The sequence below is a fragment of the Hyperoodon ampullatus genome (assembly GCF_949752795.1).
Source record: "Hyperoodon ampullatus genome assembly, chromosome: 5".
In the NCBI taxonomy this organism is placed as follows: domain Eukaryota; kingdom Metazoa; phylum Chordata; class Mammalia; order Artiodactyla; family Ziphiidae; genus Hyperoodon; species Hyperoodon ampullatus.
This window is the reverse complement of record NC_136918.1, coordinates 52,156,902-52,177,777: the sequence shown is the minus strand read 5'-3', so window position 1 is coordinate 52,177,777 and position 20,876 is coordinate 52,156,902. Positions and strand designations below refer to the sequence as shown.

Genomic DNA, 20,876 nt, shown 5'->3' with positions numbered 1-20,876 from the left:
TATTGACTGGACACTGCTCCCCCCCTTCCCAACCCCAGGCTGCTACAGTTGAGAGATCCTGGGACCACTAACAAAAGCCAGTAGAAAGTAAAAGTTCTTACCATGTCAGCTTCCCACTCTCTGCCTGCGGGGTCTGAACGAAGGGAAAAGTCATCAGAGTTCTTTTTCTCTCTTTCTAAATTTAGATTAGCAGGAGAAAATATCAATATTTGTGAAACTGGTTCCTTGGGACCTAGCAACTCTGGTATTTGGTAAATGAGTACTCTCAATTTGTATTGATCCTTTCCTCCTGCAGATGGTCACTGTTTGTCTCTGTCTGGTGTGTCGTTTGTCATAAGAAGGAAGAACCACAGAACAGAACATCAGGCATAGGCACTTTATACATCTGCTGTTCAAGCTGGCCTCACAGACTAGCGAGTTAACAGTTTCCACTGGACGTGCATCTGTTTAGACAAACTTTGCTGTGGGTCCTCTATGTAAAAACTATATAAGGTTTTTCCTTCCCTCTTGTTCTATGTCCTGAGAGCTTGGCTTTGTGATGATTGAGAATATTCTATCTGATCTTTGCCATCCAGAAGGTGTACTTACTGGGATGCATCTAGTAGCCAGTTGAATAGACTGGGGTTTCATGACACAGTGTCATAAGCAGCACGCTCTCTTTTTGGCTATTATAGCTCTCAGGGGAATCTGTCATAACGGGTCCTAGTCCATAAGGAGCCTTTGTCATCCCAAGCTTTGTTGCTTGTTAGTGATGCAAAAGTCCCATTCCAGTAACACCTGCCTGGTGTCACAGATTAGCAGGTCTATGACTGGAGGCATACCACGTTCTCATGGGAAACTGGAGACACCATTTTCACTACACCATTCTTACCACCTGTAGCAATGAAGAGCTTTTACTTTTTTAAACTAACTTGGGAGTGACCTTTCTAGATCTTGTGAGGGAAAGATACACTCTTGTGAGATGTCTTTTGCATCTTTGGTTAAGCCATAAAAAAACTTATTGGTTTGAGTTGCTATTTGAAATTAATATAAGATCCTACTCATCAATGCCCAAATGATAGATCCTTGAAATTGGCTATATTTGAAAGGAAAAAAAATTGAGAGCTCTCATAATAGACAGCTGCCATATTGGTACTCATAGGAGGATCAAATTGAAAGGAAAACACACAGGCATAACAGCAAGTTTTAGGGAATCCCTTATTAAGATGAAGGAACAGAAATTAAAACAAAGATCCAATTTCCCTTCTTGAAAAAAATTCTCCATCCTCTCAGCAATTCCCCAGGCTCTTCTAAAAATAATCAAGAGATAGATCAGCAGGAAGCCAATATTCAAGGGCTAATAGAAACAACTGTCCTTGTCTTGTAGATTTCTACAGAACCACAAATGCAACTCTAGAAACAAGTCAAGTCCCACCTATCTTTACCAATACCCCAAAATTGTCTATTCCTCTCAAAATGCTTGTAGATATTTTAAAAGATTAAGGTATTGGAGTAAAATTGGCTGTAGTTAAGAAAAAAATGTTATAGTAATTACCCAAAGACTTATGATAATAGACAAATATATTCCAAAATTCCTAGGAGAAAACCTACCATTTTTTTCTCTGTTGCTTAAAGTTATACATTTTATCACGTCTTTGAAATGTAAACATAGACCATAATCACCTGAGACTGAGCCCAGATTAACTCAATTGGTAGAATCTGAAACTGAAAAAAAAAAAAAAAAGAAAAAAGAGGGAAAGAGGTCTTATTAAACATAAACTGCTAAAAGAGCTCTCTTGCCCAAACTCTAAATCACAGACTTCTTAAGATTATTTATCAAAGGCAAACATAGATCCTAAAAGTCTTCCACAAATAATACAAGATTTTAGTCATTTGAGTGAGTAAACTTAATTTATTCCAACCGTTATTTATAAACTAGTGAGTTTTTACTGATTGATGACTAAAGTTTTAAAACGAAAACTATGATATCGCTGTCTGTGTCTACCTGTATTTGTGTATTTATGGTTGTACATTGTAGATGTGGTATTTTTTTACCTCTGAATGGTATTGCCAAAATTAATTTGTAAAAGGCTCTATTTAATTAGCTTAAAGATAAGCATCTATAAATTAAGTGCAGTTGATCCTTGAACAACACAGATTTGAAATGTACAGGTCCCCTTATATGCAGATTTCTTTCAATAAGTATATACTACAGTACTACATGATCTATGGTTCGTTGAATCCACAGATGTGGAACCAAGGATATGGAGGGCCTATAGTAAAGTTTTACGTGGATTTTTGATTTCAAGGGGCATCAGCACCCCTAACCTCCACATTGTTCAAGGGTTAACGGTATTTCTAAACCTTGGAGATAAAAAAAACTAACCCCAATTTTTTTCAAGTTCACATGATGTAGGATAATTTTTGGTAAATGAAAGCAAATTTTAAGCTTGTTGTTTTAATTAATACAGGAATATCTTCAGAGTTATAAGCATCAAATATAATGCAGATAAACAACTTTTGTTCTACCTGGGTTCACTAGTCAAATGGGCTCATGTCTCTGTTGCAAAGTTTGTCAGAAACAAGAACAACGAAACTTAAGATGATGACTAATTGTTTTAATGTCTCATGAAATTTTCATGAGTAATCTTAAGTAGGATTTTTAAGAACAAATGAATTAAATAGATGTAAATGTGAAAAAAGTTTTTAGATGAGCTTTTTAGCAATGATGGTTTTATGGTATGTCTACTGAAATATTTTCTCAAATCTCTGGTAACTTACACCCTTAGAATTAAATTAAATGATGAGGATTTATTGAATGTCCAGATTATTTCCAAATAAGATAAAATACTGGAATATTAAATGCTAAACAAGTTTAATTTTACGTACCTTGACCTCTTATTACAGAGGAACTAAAGATGTTTTGTTCTATTAACAAACACATTTTATGCCACATTAAAAAATTCTACTATGAGAAAATGTATGGTTCTACAAATTATGGAATTTATCAATCTAAAGAATGCAGTAACAGTTCACAGTGGCTTACTTCTTAGTTTTCATTATAAATTAAGATTTCTAAGGGTTAAGAATTCTAATTAATGTATGCAGTTAAAGCTACTAAAAATAATGTGGAAAACGTCTGTAGAAGGAAAAATAAGCTATGTGTTTTTTGGGGAAAAATGACATGAGGTATGGGAATACATTTTGAGAGGAAGGAAAGTGATTTTGTCCTAAAGCAATGCTGGTTATTTCTAAATGGGAAAGAGAACAATGTACAAACTAAAATAAACATAGAAAGTTGTAGAAGATTTGTGGAAAAAGTGATCTTTAGAAAGGAATTTTATGTGTGGTTAGAACTGACTGAGACTGGAATAAATTTTATTAAGTAAATGAGTTTTAATATCAAAAGTAAGCTGGTACAAAATTAAAATTTGTTTTTTCTCTGTTAAAGGGATGAAGTTTTCTTAGACTATTGGTCTGCTCTTAATGAGAAATTGAAAACAAAGGTCTTCTTTACTTTTAATGTAATCTATCTGTAAAAACAAAGATTATATATTTTGTCTTTATCAGATCTTTGATTACTCAGGAAAACAAAAACAACTGAGTTTTCTCAATATTAAAAGAGCTAAAGCTTTTTGCAACTATTTAACTTTCTGTATTTGCCTGTGAAGTCTTTGTCACTTTGGTTAAATGGGTAACTAAGTATTATTTCACAGTGACCTATGATTTTATTTGACCAAGTGTTTTACAACCCTTTTGATATCTTTGACAAACTTCCAAAAAATTGAATTCTAGAAGATGTTTATTGACCTAGAAATAACTTAAGGGTTTTCCAGAGGGCTCCTGGAACATGTCAAAAATATTTGTTTCCTTTCTTTATAAAAAAGATATACTAACCTAATTAGGGTTATTTGATATATTAAATTACATGGGAAAAAATTACATGGGAAGCATTGTCAAATAAATGATTATAAACTTTATCAGTTTATATTGTATGGGTAAATATTATTATTATAAATGTTCTAAAAATTGTATAGAATTTCTAAAATTTGGATATGTCTTAATATAATGTTATCAGTCATAATTCTAGTTATTATCTTAAAATATTGTGCATCACAGAGATAACCAAATTTCCTTGTCAGTTCCATTATGATGAATCAGACATTTAGTAATGGACATTTTAAGCCTTTTATCATTTACAGTTATTGTTTTACTCATATGCTTTACAAATCTTCCTGCAAATATGTATCATCTTCAGAGAAATTCATGGAAAAGAACCTAATAAGTGCTCTAGAATATGAGTTCTGATGACTTTCAAATCATACCACTGAACTAGGTAAGAATTTATAGAACCCTAATGGAGAAACTGATGGCTTCATAAAACTTCTAACAAAAGGTCAAGCAAAGAAAGAATTAATTACATGGGACTAAATGAAATGAGGAAGATGATTATAATTTTTAGGATTTTTAAAATTTGAAACATTTTAAAATGTTTTGCATCTCCAAATTTAAGATAATCTTTTTCTCTTTTTTTCTTAAGCTAACTGTGACTTAGAGCAATTTGGTAAATTATACCTTTGTAAGTAGAATTGAAACATTTATCTTTTTCTCCTTACCTGAGACCTCCAGGATTCAGAAACTCTCAGTGAATATTCTTATTTTTTTGGTGAGAACGTTACTTGTATAAGTTCAATAAGAATCTGTTCTCCTATAAGAAGACACAATTAGAAACATTGATTATATTACCAAAACTTTGACTGGAATGTCATGTATGAGAGAGACATAAATAGACTCAGATATGACCAGACAGCTTTAAGGAACTAAGGTTGGCTTTATGGAGACAACAAAGTCCCTTGGAAAAGTAGCCTGCTACTTTGCTTACAGGGTTGCCAGCAACCTCCCAGGGAAAAAGGAAGGTCACTTCCTTGCAGGCCCAGGAAAACCTCAGGATTTTTGAGAGACCTCAAAAAGAGAAGAATTCACTCAAATCTATAGGTATTTCAGGTGAAATCTGATGGCAAATATTTGACTTGGCTTCTTAGCCTTGAGAGGCTATTAAAAATTCAGTCTGGAGAGTGCTTGTAAAAAGTTCCAGCAAAGCAAATTTAAAAGAGCCTATATGGCCAATCACTATTCTTACTGTACTTATGTAAATAACCAGGCCAAGTTGATTGAATATAGACTTATTTTGGAAACAAATCTTTGGTAGAAATGAGGATAATTTTATGGCGAAAAATTATGTTTCAGTAGAATCTATAGTACACAAAAGATGTTGTTATTGGGGACCAGGATCCTTGAACTGCTGATAAACTGGCTACTTCTCCCACTCAATTCCCAGATGTGTGTGTCTGTGTGTGTGTTTGTGTGTGCATGTGTGTATGGTGCACTGGGAAAAGAAAGCTACAGAAGGCACATAGAAGATAGCTCCAGAATGAGTTTGCGTCCCCATCCCAAAAGAGCCACAATTTCCTCCATTCATCTCCCCTTTCCTCCTCCCCAGCAGGAGACCGGTTCCTTCTGTCTGTAGGGAAGAGTAGGGAATGACAGAAGGAGAGGAGCGTTGCTAGAATGAGAGGCACAGATGACATGAGAAATATAGACCAGTGAGCAAATAAAAAGGCCCTTCACGCCCTTACCCACTCCCTCTGAGCCTGATCATGTGTGTGTGTGTGTGTGTGTGTGTGTGTGTGTGTGTGTGGCAGGGAGTGAGGACCATCAGCATTATCTCCTGTCTTGCCTTCTTCACTTCTGGAAGCCATGCTGTTTCCAAGAGAGGTGGGGAGGTCAGGGTCTAGCTAATATCTGGGGCTGCTGGGGAAGATACTTTTCTAAATGGCACCACACAGGAGGACGAAAGCAACTTCACCAAAACCCAGCTTATAACTTCAGCAGGGAAGGAAAAACACTTGCCTGTAATGCAAGCGACAGCCAGTGTCCGAGATGACTGACAGAAGAGGGTCCTGTTGGGACAAGCAAGGATAGAAAATGGAAGATGTTTAACAAATTCAAACACAAGAATATTTGTAAATAGTGTTAAAAGGCAGCTAGGAACAGATGTTTAGCTTTGATAATTTAAAAAAGTTAATGGGGGGCTTCCCTGGTGGTGCAGTGGTTGAGAGTCCTGTCCCCTGCCGATGCAGGGGACATGGGTTCGTGCCCTGGTCCGGGAAGATCCCACATGCCCCGGAGCGGCTGGGCCCGTGAACCATGGCCGCTGGGCCTGCGCCTCCAGAGCCTGTGCTCCGCAACAGGAGAGGCCACAACAGTGAGAGGCCCGTGTACCGCAAAACAAAAACAAACAAACAAACAAAAAGTTAACTGGCCCTTATATTAATAAAATTGTTCTGGGTAGCCTCTCCACTGCCCCTGGGGATGTGGCTTATACCTTTGACTGTGGCTTAAACAATAAATAATTGGACACTTACATTTTAGCCTTCAGGGATCAAATGAGACCTTAAAAAGCAATTGGACTCTAAATAACCAATAGAGGACTACAAAAAATTATTCCTTAGTATAAATTTAAAAAATGTAATTACCTTGCCCTAACTTTGGTTGTCCTTATAATTTTTGCACAGTGTAAAATTACAGAATGCATACTTAAGGCTATCTATGTGCTAATATACATTTTTTTCATGTACATTTATTATTAATACACACATTTTTTTCTCATTTAAGTGTACAGGTGTGTGTTTATAACAAAGATAGTGAATAACCCTAAACTCCATTCACATAACTGCACAGTATTTTTTCATTCATTTAAACTGAGATGGGATTTAAATATATGGCTTATATGATTACATTTGAGGAAGGCTAAGTAGCAGAAATATTATAACATAGACAATGGCATTAACATATTCAGATCTGCGACTCAGCCCTCACTACTTTACACATGTAATTAGGTTGTTTCCATGGTAATGATCTAATTATGGGCTTCTCCTTGGCCTTGTGTAATCACATTTGCTGCATTTTGGCAGAGATGTTTTCCTTATTTTGTTGAACTGCAACACTCGACAAGATGTTCTCTCAAGATGAATGATGACTTTTCTTGGGAGAAAAAAAGAAAAAACAAAACAATTCCTTCAAAGGTGATTTGAGAAGGATTACAGATATTTGACAAATCATGCCAGTGACCTAAATGGGAAGGAAATCCAAAAGAGAGGGGATATATGTACATGTATAGCTGATTCACTTTGCTGTACAGTAAAAACTAACAACATTGTAAAGCAACTATACTCTAATAAAAATTAATTTAAAAATATCTATTACCCTTGAAAGCATGATCTATTTTTGTCTTTTGTGTGTGTGTATGTTTCATTACTTATGGAGCTCATAGGAGGTTCTGATTTTTAAAAATCATGCATGCTATTTAAGTATATTATTTCCATGGGGCTTAAGAATCTGAAGGAAAGGTTAGGTGAAGAAAGAGAAAGCTCCAGAGAGCTTGGCAGAAAGAGAACTGGAGACCGTATTCAGTGAGAATATTATATTGCAATTGACAAGGCTATTCATGAAAAGATATTTGATTAAGGTTGCTATGGCAGTGGGAGACACCTGAAAAAAATCAATTAAGGCTTATTTCAGCAGGTATCCAAATACAATCCTTTATTCACATGCAGAAGAAGACAGGAAACTAAATACTTGTGGGAAAGACCGCTTTATTGTCATGCGATCCCCTCTGAAAAAACTCTGGAATATTACAAGAATAAAAGTTTAATTCTTTTATATGTATAAAATACCAGGGACTTCCCTGGTGGCACAGTGGTTAAGAATCTGCCTGCCAATGCAGGGGACATGGGTTCGAGCCTTGGTCTGGGAAGATCCCACATGCCGCAGAGCAACTAAGCCTGTGCATCACAACTACTGAAGCTTGCACACCTAGAGCCCATGCTCTGCAACAAGAAAACCACCGCAGTGAGAAGCCTGCACACTGAAATCAAGAGTAACCCCCACTCGCCACAGCTAGAGTAAGCCTGCGTGCAGCAACGAAAACCCAACGCAGCCAAAAATAAATAAAATTAAATCTTTTAAAAAACAAAACAAAACACACAAAAATAAGAATGTTGCAACAATTGGCCATTCATATGCAAAAAACACTCAAAATGGATCATAGATCTGAATATAAAACCATAAAACTATAAAAAAAAAGCCACTGTGCTATAAAGCATTTTTTATGGGAGATCTTTATAGCCAGGAGAACGCATATACAGAGGGGTGCAGGCTGCTTACTCTGAGGGTTATCAAGGATTATGGGCTCCAATGGCACAGTGCCTGGGTACCAGTACTCGGGGAATAGTCATTGAAAGCACTCTCCTTTAGGTATAATAGAGATGACTGTAAATCCAAAATTAGTGGATCAGAGCTCTAGGGACCCAGCATGTTGAAACTGGGTATCACTTTGCAGGGAATAGTGTAGGTAGATATAATTTATTTTTTGTAACCTAATTGATTAAAAGGCATAGATATAGTATGGTGCTTGGTAATAATTATAATGGTAAGAATTGATCTTCTATTTATAGCAAACTAACCCTTATAAAATATCATATGGTTTGGGTTTAGACTTATATAATGTTGTTTTTCTAGGGGGAAGTGATATTAATGAGATATTTAGATATTATTTGAAGATAACTAACAGGAATGTTTATTTCCTTCTTTAAATGTATTAATTCATTGAAAAAAATATTTATTTACTACTTATAATTCACCAGGCACTATACAAGGTCCTGGGAATAAAGCAATGAATCATATAGACATGATTGCTGCTCTCAAGTTATTTATTATATTGTAGAAAGAACAGGAAAGAAAACAGGTGAATTTCAATGTTGGGCTAAACAGTCCAATGTAGGGAGTCATAGCAGGAGATGGGAGCATAGAAGATGGGGTCTAACAGGGGTCTAGCAATGGGAATGTGGACCAGCAGCTCAAAACAACCACAAGTAGGACAGCGGGATGGGAGCCTGTACAGTGAGAGAGGGGATGATGAGAGATGAGGCTGGAGTGTATTCAGGGCCCGGAACACCACAGCACTTGTAAATCATGCCCACAGGCTGGACCCCCAGCACAATCAGAATCCATTAAAAGGTTTCAAGTAAGGGAAAAACATGGTCTGATTTGCGATGCCTGCTGCTGCTACTTTTGGCATCCAGTTTTGAAGCAGTGATTTTAGAAGAATCAATCCAACAATTTATATTGTGAAATATGTAGACTTCAAACTGGGATTTTAATAGTGAGGTCTTAGTGAGCCACTTTACCTCCTTAGCATACTGCATGATCCTCTACAAGGGCCTCCTGAGCTCTGTTCCTCTACAATGATGTGGTTTGTAGGCAGATTTGCTTACAGTGTGAATACATATGTACGAATGAGTAAATTATCTTTAATTACTCAGAGCTCTGTCCTATCCACCAGCTGGCTGATCAAAAACTTTTTAAAACCTTTATTCTCATCATGAAGACCTACCTCCCAGTAGGTCAAGCCAGAAGGGTGTTGGGACCTGTCATTGAGAAGGACATGGGTTTGTATGAGTCACCAGGTATGAGAGTGAATGGTGGTTTGACGAAATAGTCATAAAGCATTGGAAGCATGGCAGTGAATGGCTTTCATTGTCTCTGCTCTTTTTTGATTACACCAAGGACAGTTTTTTATTGAGTAGCATATAGCGAGTGGCAGTGTTTTAAGTACTTTAAGGCCGCAGTTAAAATAAAGCAGCTCTTGCTCTGTTTAGTGGACAAATCTCCCAAACATGGAAAGAACAAAAACGTACTTGTTGTGAGTCAGAAATATGCCTTGAAGGGAATAGGAAGGTCAGAGATCTTTTACTTGTTTATAGAATAAATTTTCTCTTAAGGGTTTGCTGGAGAATGTAGGCCTAAAATTTGGTGTTCTCATAAGAAAATTTGACAATATATGCCACCGAACAATTTTCCTTGTTAATGACTAGCATCAACAATGCTAACTTAAAGAATTTTATGTGTTTAATATTGGTGTATAGATAATATTGGTGTACTGAAGAAAAGTTATCATGAATTTATTCAACAGGTGTTTACCAAGTACCTAACATCTGTTAGGTACTTGGTATAATTGGATGAAAAAACTCTCACTCAGAAGTTCATTGTAGATTGCACAATTATAAGATAGTGTAATAAGTATAATTATGAAATATGCTTAAAGGAGCACAGATGAGGATATTTAGCCTAATTTTGTGGGTTGGAGCAAGAGGTAGTTAGTAGTGGCATAGTAATTGTGTCTCCAGAATTCTCAATAGTCCAAATCTAATTCTAGTAAAACTATACCATATGAAAATCTTGGAGTAACCAAGAGAATTCAGGAATTAATGGAAAATTAAATATTTAGAAGGATCCCTTGAAACTGATCATGTTGGCTTTTGTTCTGTAAAAATAAAGGTAAGGTAATCAAATTGGTCTCTTAGTCATCCATCTTCTTTATCCATTCATCTGTCAATGGACATTTAGGTTGCTCCCACGTCTTGGCTATTGTAAACAGTGCTGCTATGAACATTGGGGTGCATGTATCTTTTCAAATTAGAGTTTTCATTTTTCCTAGATATATGCCCAGGAGTGGGATTGCTGGATCATATGGTAGCTCTTTCTTTAGTTTTTAAGGAAGCTCCATACTGTTCTCCATAGTGGCTGTATCAATTTACATTCCCACCAACAGTGCAAGAGGGTTCCCTTTTCTCCACACCCCCCAGAATTTATTATTTGTAGACTTTTTGATGATGGCCATTCTGACTGGTGTGAGGTGATACCTCATTGTGGGTTTGATTTGCATTTCTCTAATAAGGAGCAATGTTGAGCATCTTTTCATGTGCCTGTTGGCCATCTGTATGTCCTCTTTGGAGAAATGTCGATTTAGGTCTTCTGCCCATTTTTTGATTGAGTTGCTTGGGGTGTTTCTTCTAATTTTTTTGTTTATTTTTTATTTTTACACAATTTTTAAAGATTACACTCCATTTACAGTTATTACAAAATATTGGTCATATTCCCTGTGTTTTTTTATATTGAGTTATATGAGCTATTTGTATATTTTGAATATTAACCCCTTGTCAGTTGCATTGTTTGCAGATATTTTTTCCCACTCCGTGGATTGTCTTTTCATTTGTTGATGGTCTCATTTGCTGTGCAAAAGCATTTAAGTTTGATTAGGTCCCATTTGTTTATTTTTTCTTTTAATTCTTTTGCCTTGGGAGACTGATCTAAGAAAATATTGCTACGATTTATATCTGAGAATGTTTTTCCTATGTTCTCTTCTAGGAGTTCTATGGTGTGATGTCTTATATTTAGGTCTTTGAACCATTTCGAGTATATTGTTGTATATGGTATGAGGGAGTGTTCTAATTTCATTGATTTACATGTAACTATCCAGCTTTCCTAACACCACTTACTGAAGAGACTGTCTTTTCTCCATTGTATATTTCTTGCCTCCTTTGTCTAAGATTAATTTACTGTAGGTGTGTGGGTTTATTTCTGGGCTCTGTGTTCTATTCCGTTAATCTGCATGTCTGTTTTTGTGCCAATACCACATTGTTTTGATTTGTTTGTAGTTTTGTAGTATTGTCCAAAGTCTTGGAGAGTTGTGCCTCCAGGTTTGTTCTTTTTCCTCAGAATTCCTTTGGCAATTCTGGGTCTTGCAAGGAAAATCTTAAATTGTCCCAGTTAAAATCAGGCCTTTGGGTTTGGGTCTCAGAACAGAAAAGGACATTAGTGGAAAAACTGGAATTTGTAATTTAATAAAAACTGAATAAAATTTGTAATTTAGTTTATATTATTGTAGCAATGTTAATTTCTTAGTTTTGATATTTTACTATGTTTATGCAAGATGGTAACATTGGGGAAGCTGGGTGAAGGGCCTAAGGAAACTCTATGCTCTTTTGCAACTCTTCTATCAGCCTAAAATTGTTTTGAAAAATGAAGCTAAATAAACCCAAAACATTTGGCCTTGGCTGTACTCTGCCTTCTGTTTTCTGTGTGTGTGTGTGTTTTTTAATATCATCTTTAATCTTCTGTTTCCTCATCCCTATGAATATTACTGGTTGAGGCAGAGTGTTGTTAGACTTCCGCTTGCATGCATTACCATTCTACTCTATGTTTTCGATGTCAAAAGCCACCTTCCTGAGCACCTGTTACATAATTATCAGAACCAGTGATTACTATTGTAGTCTTGGTCAATTCCATGAATTCCAAGGCAGAGGAGTAGAGACCTTACGGAGATGATCCCTTTCCTACACTTCCTGGGATTTTGGTTATGGATTTCGATGTTGCTCCTTATTTTGTGTCTGGATCTCAGGCTGCAGATGTTGGAAGAGCTCTTAAAGATCATCTGGTCCAGCTCTTTCATGTCACAGATGAGGAAACTGAGGCCTGGCCAGATGAAGGGATTTGTCCGAGATCACATTCCCAGTTAGTGGGAAAGCCTGAGGTAGAACCAGCTCTTTTGACTTCCAGTGAGGTATATTTTTTATTCCAAGCTGCTTCCTAGACCCTTCAAATAGCTGAGAAGTCTCCACAAGTGACAGTTCATTCTATTATAAGCAGACTATCACAATTTGCAATATACAATATCAGAACCTGTTGGGAAGTCTAACACAAAAATTAACCCTGTGGTCAGCAGTATACAAGATTCCCAAGAAATATTGGCTGAATTAGATTGTTCACTAAAAATTGGTCAAAATATTCCTTCCCTCTTCTATGATTGATTTTATATCCATCTACATGTATGGATTGACTCCAGAAATAACAAGTGCCAAAGTAGCACTATCCTACACAAGTTTGTTACCTAAGGAACTTAAATATAGCTCAGGTGTCCAGGGTTTTTTTGTTTGTTTGTTTTAATCGTATTTTAGATGAGGTCCACACATCAGCAAAAGTGATATGAATTAGGCACTTAGAAGTCTTACCAATTCTTGCTCAACACCACAAAGACTGTGTGTCAAAGAGAATGGCTGCAAATTAAAGCTGACACACAGCTGCTTGACTCTAGCCAACATCTAATTCTAGTCTGTTTTCTTGTCTTTCAGATAAGCTCAGTGATGTGATCCATAAATCCAGATAATTACAACTATTGGGTAAGTTAAGTGCGTTTCTTTCTGACCCATATAATTTCCCCTCAGATATCATGGCTGTTAGTTCAGTTTTACTATGGTACACATTTCTGCCAATCCAGTGACTGCCACCTTTGCCAGTGTAGTTCAATTCTGTATCCTCCCCCTAAGCCCACCTTCCTGGCTGTCACAATGCCCCTTAGATCACAGCTGCCTATGTCCACTGCAGAGTGTGGTCTCAAACGTTGGGGGAGGCCTCAGTCTGCTTTGAAGATTGTCATTTTCTTCAGGACCTATGGCCCTTGAGGAAACACTTTGCCATCTATGTACATTTTGTCTTGGATCAAATCAGTGAATAAGTGAAAGACTTCTCCAGATTTCTCTCTGGTATGGTACTTTCCACCTGTCTTTATTCTCCACTGAATATCTCCCCAACATTTAACCTCTTCCCTACCCCCCATTTCCCTCTTCTACCTTTTCTCCTATATCCCACTCCTCTCTCTCCCCCTTTTCCTTCCTCCAAATATCTCCACATAACCTTGCTGTGCCTGGAATATACAAAGGTCCTGGGCATACAAAGATAAATAGGATGAACTCTGCTTCTCAAGTGTGCACCTTTCTGGTCCCCTGGTGCCTATCCCTGCCTACATTTAAGGGAGGGTCCAGTCACCACCCCCTCGTATCCTCAAAGCTCTTCCTCTCAGTCTGCACACTGTAAACCTCTGTTTACAGCCTGCAGTCTCTAAGGTAACACACTGATGAGGAATAACTGTCAAACAGCATGAAGATATTTAATGATGGTTTATAAAGAACCTGGGAATAAAGTTGTATGAGAAATTTGTTACATGTTTAATTTAGGAAAGATTGTTATGGTATCGGGGGAGGAAAACAAGAAAATATATTGTTCCCCATAAAAATGCAGTAAAAGATAGAGCACAAACAGCCCCTCTGTTATGTTGAAATATTATCATTCTGTGAGTAAACGGAGGCAGCAAGGTGGTTTCTCTTTGGCACTTGTGCCAGGGAGGCATGGGGAAGGGAAAAAGGCATCAAGGTTGTAGGTTTGGATCTTTTCTAGAGTTCTGAGGAAATTAAAATGCGAACAAAGCACAGTGGCACAGGGATTCTGAAGGTCTTCAGAGGAGGAGTGTTGGTACTTGGTGAGACAGATGGGCCACAGAATCAACTTAAATTTTAGGCCATTTTAACACCTCTCTGTTTTCTTCAGTTTTACAGCAGTAACAGGAAGCAAGGTCACACTATTTTTTTTTCAATGTACAAAAACTAATATTATGTCTTTTCTATCCTGAGAATCTAAGAAAAGAACCATCTTGCAAATGAGTCAGCCTAGAGTGTCCAGATAGCTCAGTTGATTTTTGGCTCTGTGCTTTAGCACATTGTGTTAATAGGGTGGATTGCGCTTGTGTGTAAGCCTTCAGAAAGTGGCAGGCCTTTCCTAGTCCATCACTCATTTGAGTTATTGAACCTGGGATCAATAAATATTCCATTACTGCATTATTTATTGCCAAATATAAACAATTTTTATCATTAAATCTTTGACTTTTAGTTGTCCCTCATTAGCAAGGGATCAATTTCACATCCCAGTCTGGGTCATGCCCAAAATTAAAGAAAAGCAGTATGTGAAAATGTTTATCCATATGCATATTTATATTTTATATTAAAATAAGTACATGATGAAAATTGTTTTATGTCTCACATTTTCATAGTGTTGCAGTTTTAAAAGTCACCTTGAGCTTCATTTCAGATGATGTGGTGATATGGGAAAAGCACTGGATGGCACTCAGGTGAGTTTGGGTTCTTATCGTATATCTCCATGTCTCTAATAACCAGTTGTGTGACCTGCCAAGTAAGTCATTTGTCCCAATTTCTTTATTTGTAAAATGAGTGGATTGGAATGGGTGATGCTTAGGTTTCTCTCCAGGTCCTACATTCAGTGAATGGAAGAGGATTATAGAAAGGGGTGGTAGATGACATGTGGGAACAGGATTTAAATAACGTCCTTTGCTGATGTTCAGAATTCATATTAGAACAGCGTTAATGAAGGTGATTGTATTAAGTCAGAGCACCCTGTGGAAGATCCGCATTGGTTGTGAATGTCAGTTGATTGACTCTTACCTAGTATGGGGCAATTCTACCTGAGAAAATACAAGTTGAATCAGAGTTACAAGGTTGCCTGTGAGCTGGAGACAACTGAAGATATGTTTTATTGTTTTGTTCTGTTTTGTTTTGTTATTGTTTTGCTTTTGGTGGGAATTGAATGCTTTAGTGGCTCATACTGTAATTTACCAGAGTCCTCACCACTTGGCCTCCTTTACTTGATCTCTCTTCCCTGGAGGTTTTACATTGGTAGTATCCAGCCCCAGGAACTGGTCAGTCAGGCAAAAGTTACTGAGCACCAGCCATGTGCCAGGTGCAGTGGGTGGCACTGGGGATAGGGAAGACACTTAGGATGCAGCTCCTCCACAGTGGAGCTCATGTTCTAGTGAGGAACACTGGTACTGACATCTTTTCACAAATGCTTAAATAATGACAAGTGTGCTAAGTGCTGTGAAGGAGCCCTGCAGCGTGCTGTGCATGTGTCTAACAGGAGAATCTGATTTCATCTCAGAGCAGAGGAAGGCTTTCCCCAAGGAAAGGATTTTTAAGCTGAGACCTGAAATACAAGTAGAAATTATTCAGTGAAGAGTATACAAGAAAATGTTAAATGAGAGATGAAGGCATGGATGTGGCGAGGCTATAAGTTTGAAAATGAAGAGTTGATGTCTTGAGCGAGATTAACATAGATTCACAAACACATCTCTATGCCTGTATCTTTAAAATTCATCTGTAAAGAACTGGGTGGGAAAAAAAGAGGAACTGTATGAATTTTTCCCATTGTTTCCCCTGAAACTTGTGCCCTGCCCCTTACTCAACCTTCCCATTTAGGTCAATGAGTGATTCACAGATTCTTTCAGTTATCTGGGCCAGCAAACTCAGAGGTGTCCTTGGCCCTCCCTTCTCCAGCTCACTGCACAACTCTCCAGTCTCCAAATCCCAGTCCCTCTTCCTGTGGAATGTGTTTGACTTCTTCCACTTCCTTTCCTTTCTTCTTTCTCCCATCCTTCTTGAGGACTTTGCACCTTTACAATTGGTCTATCACAATGGAGTCTAAACTACTGTCTTTGCCCGTAGGGGCCTCCATTCCCCACCCAGTTTAAGATGCATCTTCCTAAAGCACTTCTTCACACAGGCTGACACTCTCAATGGATGTCTTTGGCCTCCTGTAACCTAAACAACAAAGGCTCAACCTCCTAATCTCCCACCGAGGCCCTAAACCACCATGCGAGCTTACATCCTTATTCCCCACCTGAGTTCTTCCTACTGTCCACACTGGAAAACATAGATGATCTGGTATCATGGTGAGCATTTTGAAAGAAAACACAGGGTAGTAAAAACATACATTTGGGAGAATGACAATTCTTTTACCCCAATACCCTAGTCTGATAGTAACTTTCTCTGTATTCCTTTTGCTCATATGCACATATACCTAACACATTTTCATTAGGTGTAATAGACCTTTGAATTTTGATTATTATGCCTTGTGGTAGACTGTATTTTGAAAGATAACTGCAACATGGTCTTCTATTCATCATGCTCTTCTTCCAGTATGACATTTACACTCCTTCTATTGAGAAGTGATAATGTTCACTCCCCTTGAATCTGGGTGGGTCTGTGACTATAGCCGAAGTTATGCTATGTGACTCCTGATGCGAGGTCATGAAAAGTTGCTTGCTTTTGGAATACAGGTACCATGTCATGAGGAAGCAGAGCACATATGGAGAAGCCATGTGGAGAGGCCATGTATAGCTGTTATGGGCAAGAGCCCTAGGTGAGGTCTCAGTCCACAGCCAGCATCACCTGTGGACTCACTAGACTTGTGAGTGATGAAGTCTTGGAAATAATTCCAGCACCAGCTATGGGCTGACTGCAACCACCTAAGAGACCCACAGAAAGAACTGTGTGGCTGAGGAGAGTCAACTGTAAAGAATAATGAAAAAGTGATTATTGTTTTAAGCCACTTAGTTTGGGGATGATTAATTATTGCAGCAACAGATACCTTAAACCAGTAAAATGTAGACATAATTTAAAATTAGAGGTTATCCTAAGAAAAAATTTCAAAAGGCAAAAGAAATGCTTTATTCCACATAAGTCAACATTATTTGTAGCCTGAAAATAATGGGGAAAGAAAACCAGATGTCTAATTTTTGTTTTGTTTTGTTTTGTTTTTGCGTATCTAGCTTTTTACCACTTAGCTTATCAACTCCTTAAAGGCAGGGACTGTTTTTTAAACTTGGCACCAAGTAGGTTCCTCTACATTCTATTATTATTTGAAAGAATGATAGATTCTATAAATATTTGTTCATAAATTATTTTCATAGCTTTTCAAGGGATATTAAAATTATTCCATTTTACTCTTTCAAACCCTTGTCTCATTTTACAGGTGAGGTTAAGAGTCTTGCTTTAAGGTCACAGAGGTATGAAGTGGGTCAGACTTCCCGACTTTAATCCTGGAATATCTTTCACTCCACCAGAGGGGCTCTTTGTTCTCAATTTTCTTTCTAACAATATTTGTAGGAACATAATGGATATTCCTGTGGTCTGGGGAAGGCTGCGTCTTGTTCTGTAGTCTTGATGTGTTTTTGAATAGCCTTGCTGAAGCTCAAAACAGGAGTCAAAATTGGAAAAGTGCCCATTGACCTTGCTGGGGGTTATATTTTAGGCTTAGCGATAATGCATCAGAAAGGCGCCACCCTGGACTGCCTTAAATTTTCTTGTGAAACACCAAGATGATTCATTACTCTGGTATCTTTAATAACTGATCTTTGCAAAGATTGAGAATAAAAAGAAAGACAATGCAAAAAGCACCAACTGTAGAGTCAGGCAGACCTGGATTTGAAGGCTGACTCTTGCTACTTACCAGTTCTGTGACTTTGAACCAGTTTACTGACCTTTCAGAGCTTCAGTTTCCTCACCGCTTAAATGGGAAACATAGTAGTTCCCACCACACTGGGTGTTGAGAGAAAAACATGAGATAATGTATGTAAAATCCTATCTATAATGCTTGGCTCTTAATAAACACTGAATAATTAGGAGTTTTTCATATACAACAGAAAAAAGAATTCAGTAGCTTATCATATATATAACAGCCATCTTGTTTAAATTTTTTTTTTTTAATGTAAGAGCTTAAACATTACCTGGAACTATCTAGAGATTCTCATTCAAAGTTTTTGTGTGACCTTGAGCAAATCACTTCACAACTCTGGGCCACAAGGAAGATATGGCTAGAGAATTTCTAAGATTCCTATTTTCTGAATTAAAAACTTTGAGTTTTAAATAGTAACTTATATAACATTAAGCCATTTCAGTTTTGTTAATCTTCTAATTGGTTTCCTTATAATTACCACTTAGTTTGTCTTTCAAATACCAGGTGACCTCCTGCCATTCTGGTATTTAATTTGATTTGCTAACAGTTGGAAGATGTTTACCCTCTGCAAACATTTCATTAGTAATGACCACAGTCTTTACAGTATCATTGTACATTTGCTAAGAGTTCAGTAGTTTCTCCATCCTCATGGTGCAACGTTCAATTGGGCAGTGTATTTTAGAAGGTGTCAAAACCTATTCTTAAGGCCATGCTGGCTTTCTGCTGGTGATGTCCATCCTTGTCTACCAAATAGTGTGCCTGTTATCTTCATTTATTCAGTTGGAATTAAATAAACTAAAATCACAGATGACATGTGTGATTTATGGGGGTTATTATTTGCAAAGTGTTATATCAATAATCCTATAAATTTGATATTATTGTCCCCACTTACAGATGAAAAACTAAGCCTCAGTTTATAACTTATAAATGCAGATAAACAGGAATAAATAATTCAGAACTGAGTCTCTAAGCCTTGTCTTGGTTCTAGAGACTGCCCATTCAAACATACTGTGTGGCTCTTTGTTGGAGAGATTCAGGGTCATTTGTGCTACATGGGTTGAGGGGAAAATTGCTAACCAATCTCTAAATATCTCCCTTGATTATAAATGAACATATCAGAAAAGTAGAAGTGGGGAGACATCAGAAACATAGCTAGGAGGCAATCAAGGAAAGAATAATCTCTAAAAATGGTAGCTCTCAACAATTAAAAATAATGGTTAACACAACAATTATCAAAATTATGATGAGGATATTTCAGAGGCTGAACTGGCAGCAACACCAGGGGCATTAAAAGAAGGTAGTGAAAGTGTATGGCCTTCTTACCATCTTCAGACCCTGCAGGCCTCACCTTCCAGCCTGTTTCTGCCCAGTCACTCCAGGGCTAGATCTGTAGAGCCTAACTCCACCTCTGGGTTAAGTGGCTGGAAGAGTAGACATGTAATTATTCTAATATGGTAAATCAGAGCAATGTGGTGAGTGCAGGGCAACGAGGGTAACTGAGTGGCACAGGGAAAATTGCTATGGCCAGGAGGTAGGAGACTTCTCTGAGCCTCAGTTCCCTTTCCTCTCTAACAGTCCATGATGTAACAGTAAAATGTTTCCTACTGATTATAAAGTTAGAAGTCAGTCCTCAGATTGATACTGCTGAATATGCTCAATGTGTAACATCAGATCTAAGCCTTATTTTTCCTATTTACTTAGCCAGGAATTAGAAAGTGGAAAAGTTCATCTCACAAAAGATATTACTTACATAAACCAGGAATGAATATCCTGTCTTCTCACATGTACATTCTCAAGGAAGAGCCTTGGGATGCAACATGGATTTGAGAGTTTGGAAAGGTATGAACAGACAGACAGGGAACTAACTGAGATATGTGCATAGAACGAACAGTGGGAACCAGAGCAGCTTTGTTGAGTAGTTAAGATATGTAATGCATTTTACACACCATTTCTAGTCTTTGTAATAGCCCTGAAAGTAAGACAATTTTATCTCTATTTGACAGATATGGAAGCTGAGGTTCAGGCAGATTAAGAAATGTGCTTAAGCACCCTTAGTAGTAATCAAGAGAGCCCTTTTTTTCTATTAGAAGCAGACATGGATTGGTAGGGGGAGTCTCTTGGCTAGAGAGTAGGGTAGATGCCATCTATCTCCCTCTGACCCTATGGCAGGCCTTAGTAGAGATAAGGAAAAGATAATGAAAGTGAAAAATTTGAAGGGGTTGGAGAATTTGAGAGGGAGGATAGAATTTTGGCTGTTGGGGATCTTTGGCCTCTTAGGGTTTTGATCACAGATTGTTGGATTGGAAACTTTGTGGCTTCTGGGAGTGTGAACTCCTTGAACACTTTTCAGTTGAGGTGGGTCCTAGGTGACTGATTTCTTTGGGGCTAGGGAAACTTCTGGCAAGGCAGTCCTGCTTGGTTCTGCAGAGCAGAACAGGTATAAAGACAAGGCAGGCTGGAGTATCTGCTTGGGGCAATTCCTGTACAAGGCAAAGAGAGAGAGCGTGCTGCTTAATTCACCAGGTAGGAAATCTGGGACTCAAGGCAGATGCTTTGTCTAGAAATAAAGCATTTGCTTTTGCTCTGCCTATAAAAAGTGAGATGTGGCCTGGACTAGGAGGAATGAGGCATCCCAGCAATGGCTACATTTTAGTTTAAGGTGTATATTAAAAAAAAGGAAAGATACACAGAAGGATATTCAGTTGTATAGATTCAGGCTATATTGATTCATGTGCATTCTTTATGGTATAACTAACATAAAATAGTTGTTATGTACACAGACGAAGTTGAAATAATTTAATACTCATTTGGCATGTGATCTATAATATATATATTTTAAAATGTGGACTATTCAGTTA

The 20,876-nt window shown here is 37.5% G+C and overlaps 1 long non-coding RNA gene across 1 annotated transcript in view; it reads left to right on the top strand.

Moving 5' to 3' along the window:
- Positions 1–13,034: 13,034 nt before the first annotated feature.
- Positions 13,035–20,876, top strand: part of LOC307054104 — a 142,759-nt gene continuing 134,917 nt past the window's right edge. Inside the window, exons 1-2 of the long non-coding RNA XR_013810928.1 lie at positions 13,035–13,058; positions 14,762–14,839. This is a non-coding gene — a long non-coding RNA (uncharacterized lncRNA). The remainder of the gene's footprint in view (positions 13,059–14,761; positions 14,840–20,876) is intronic.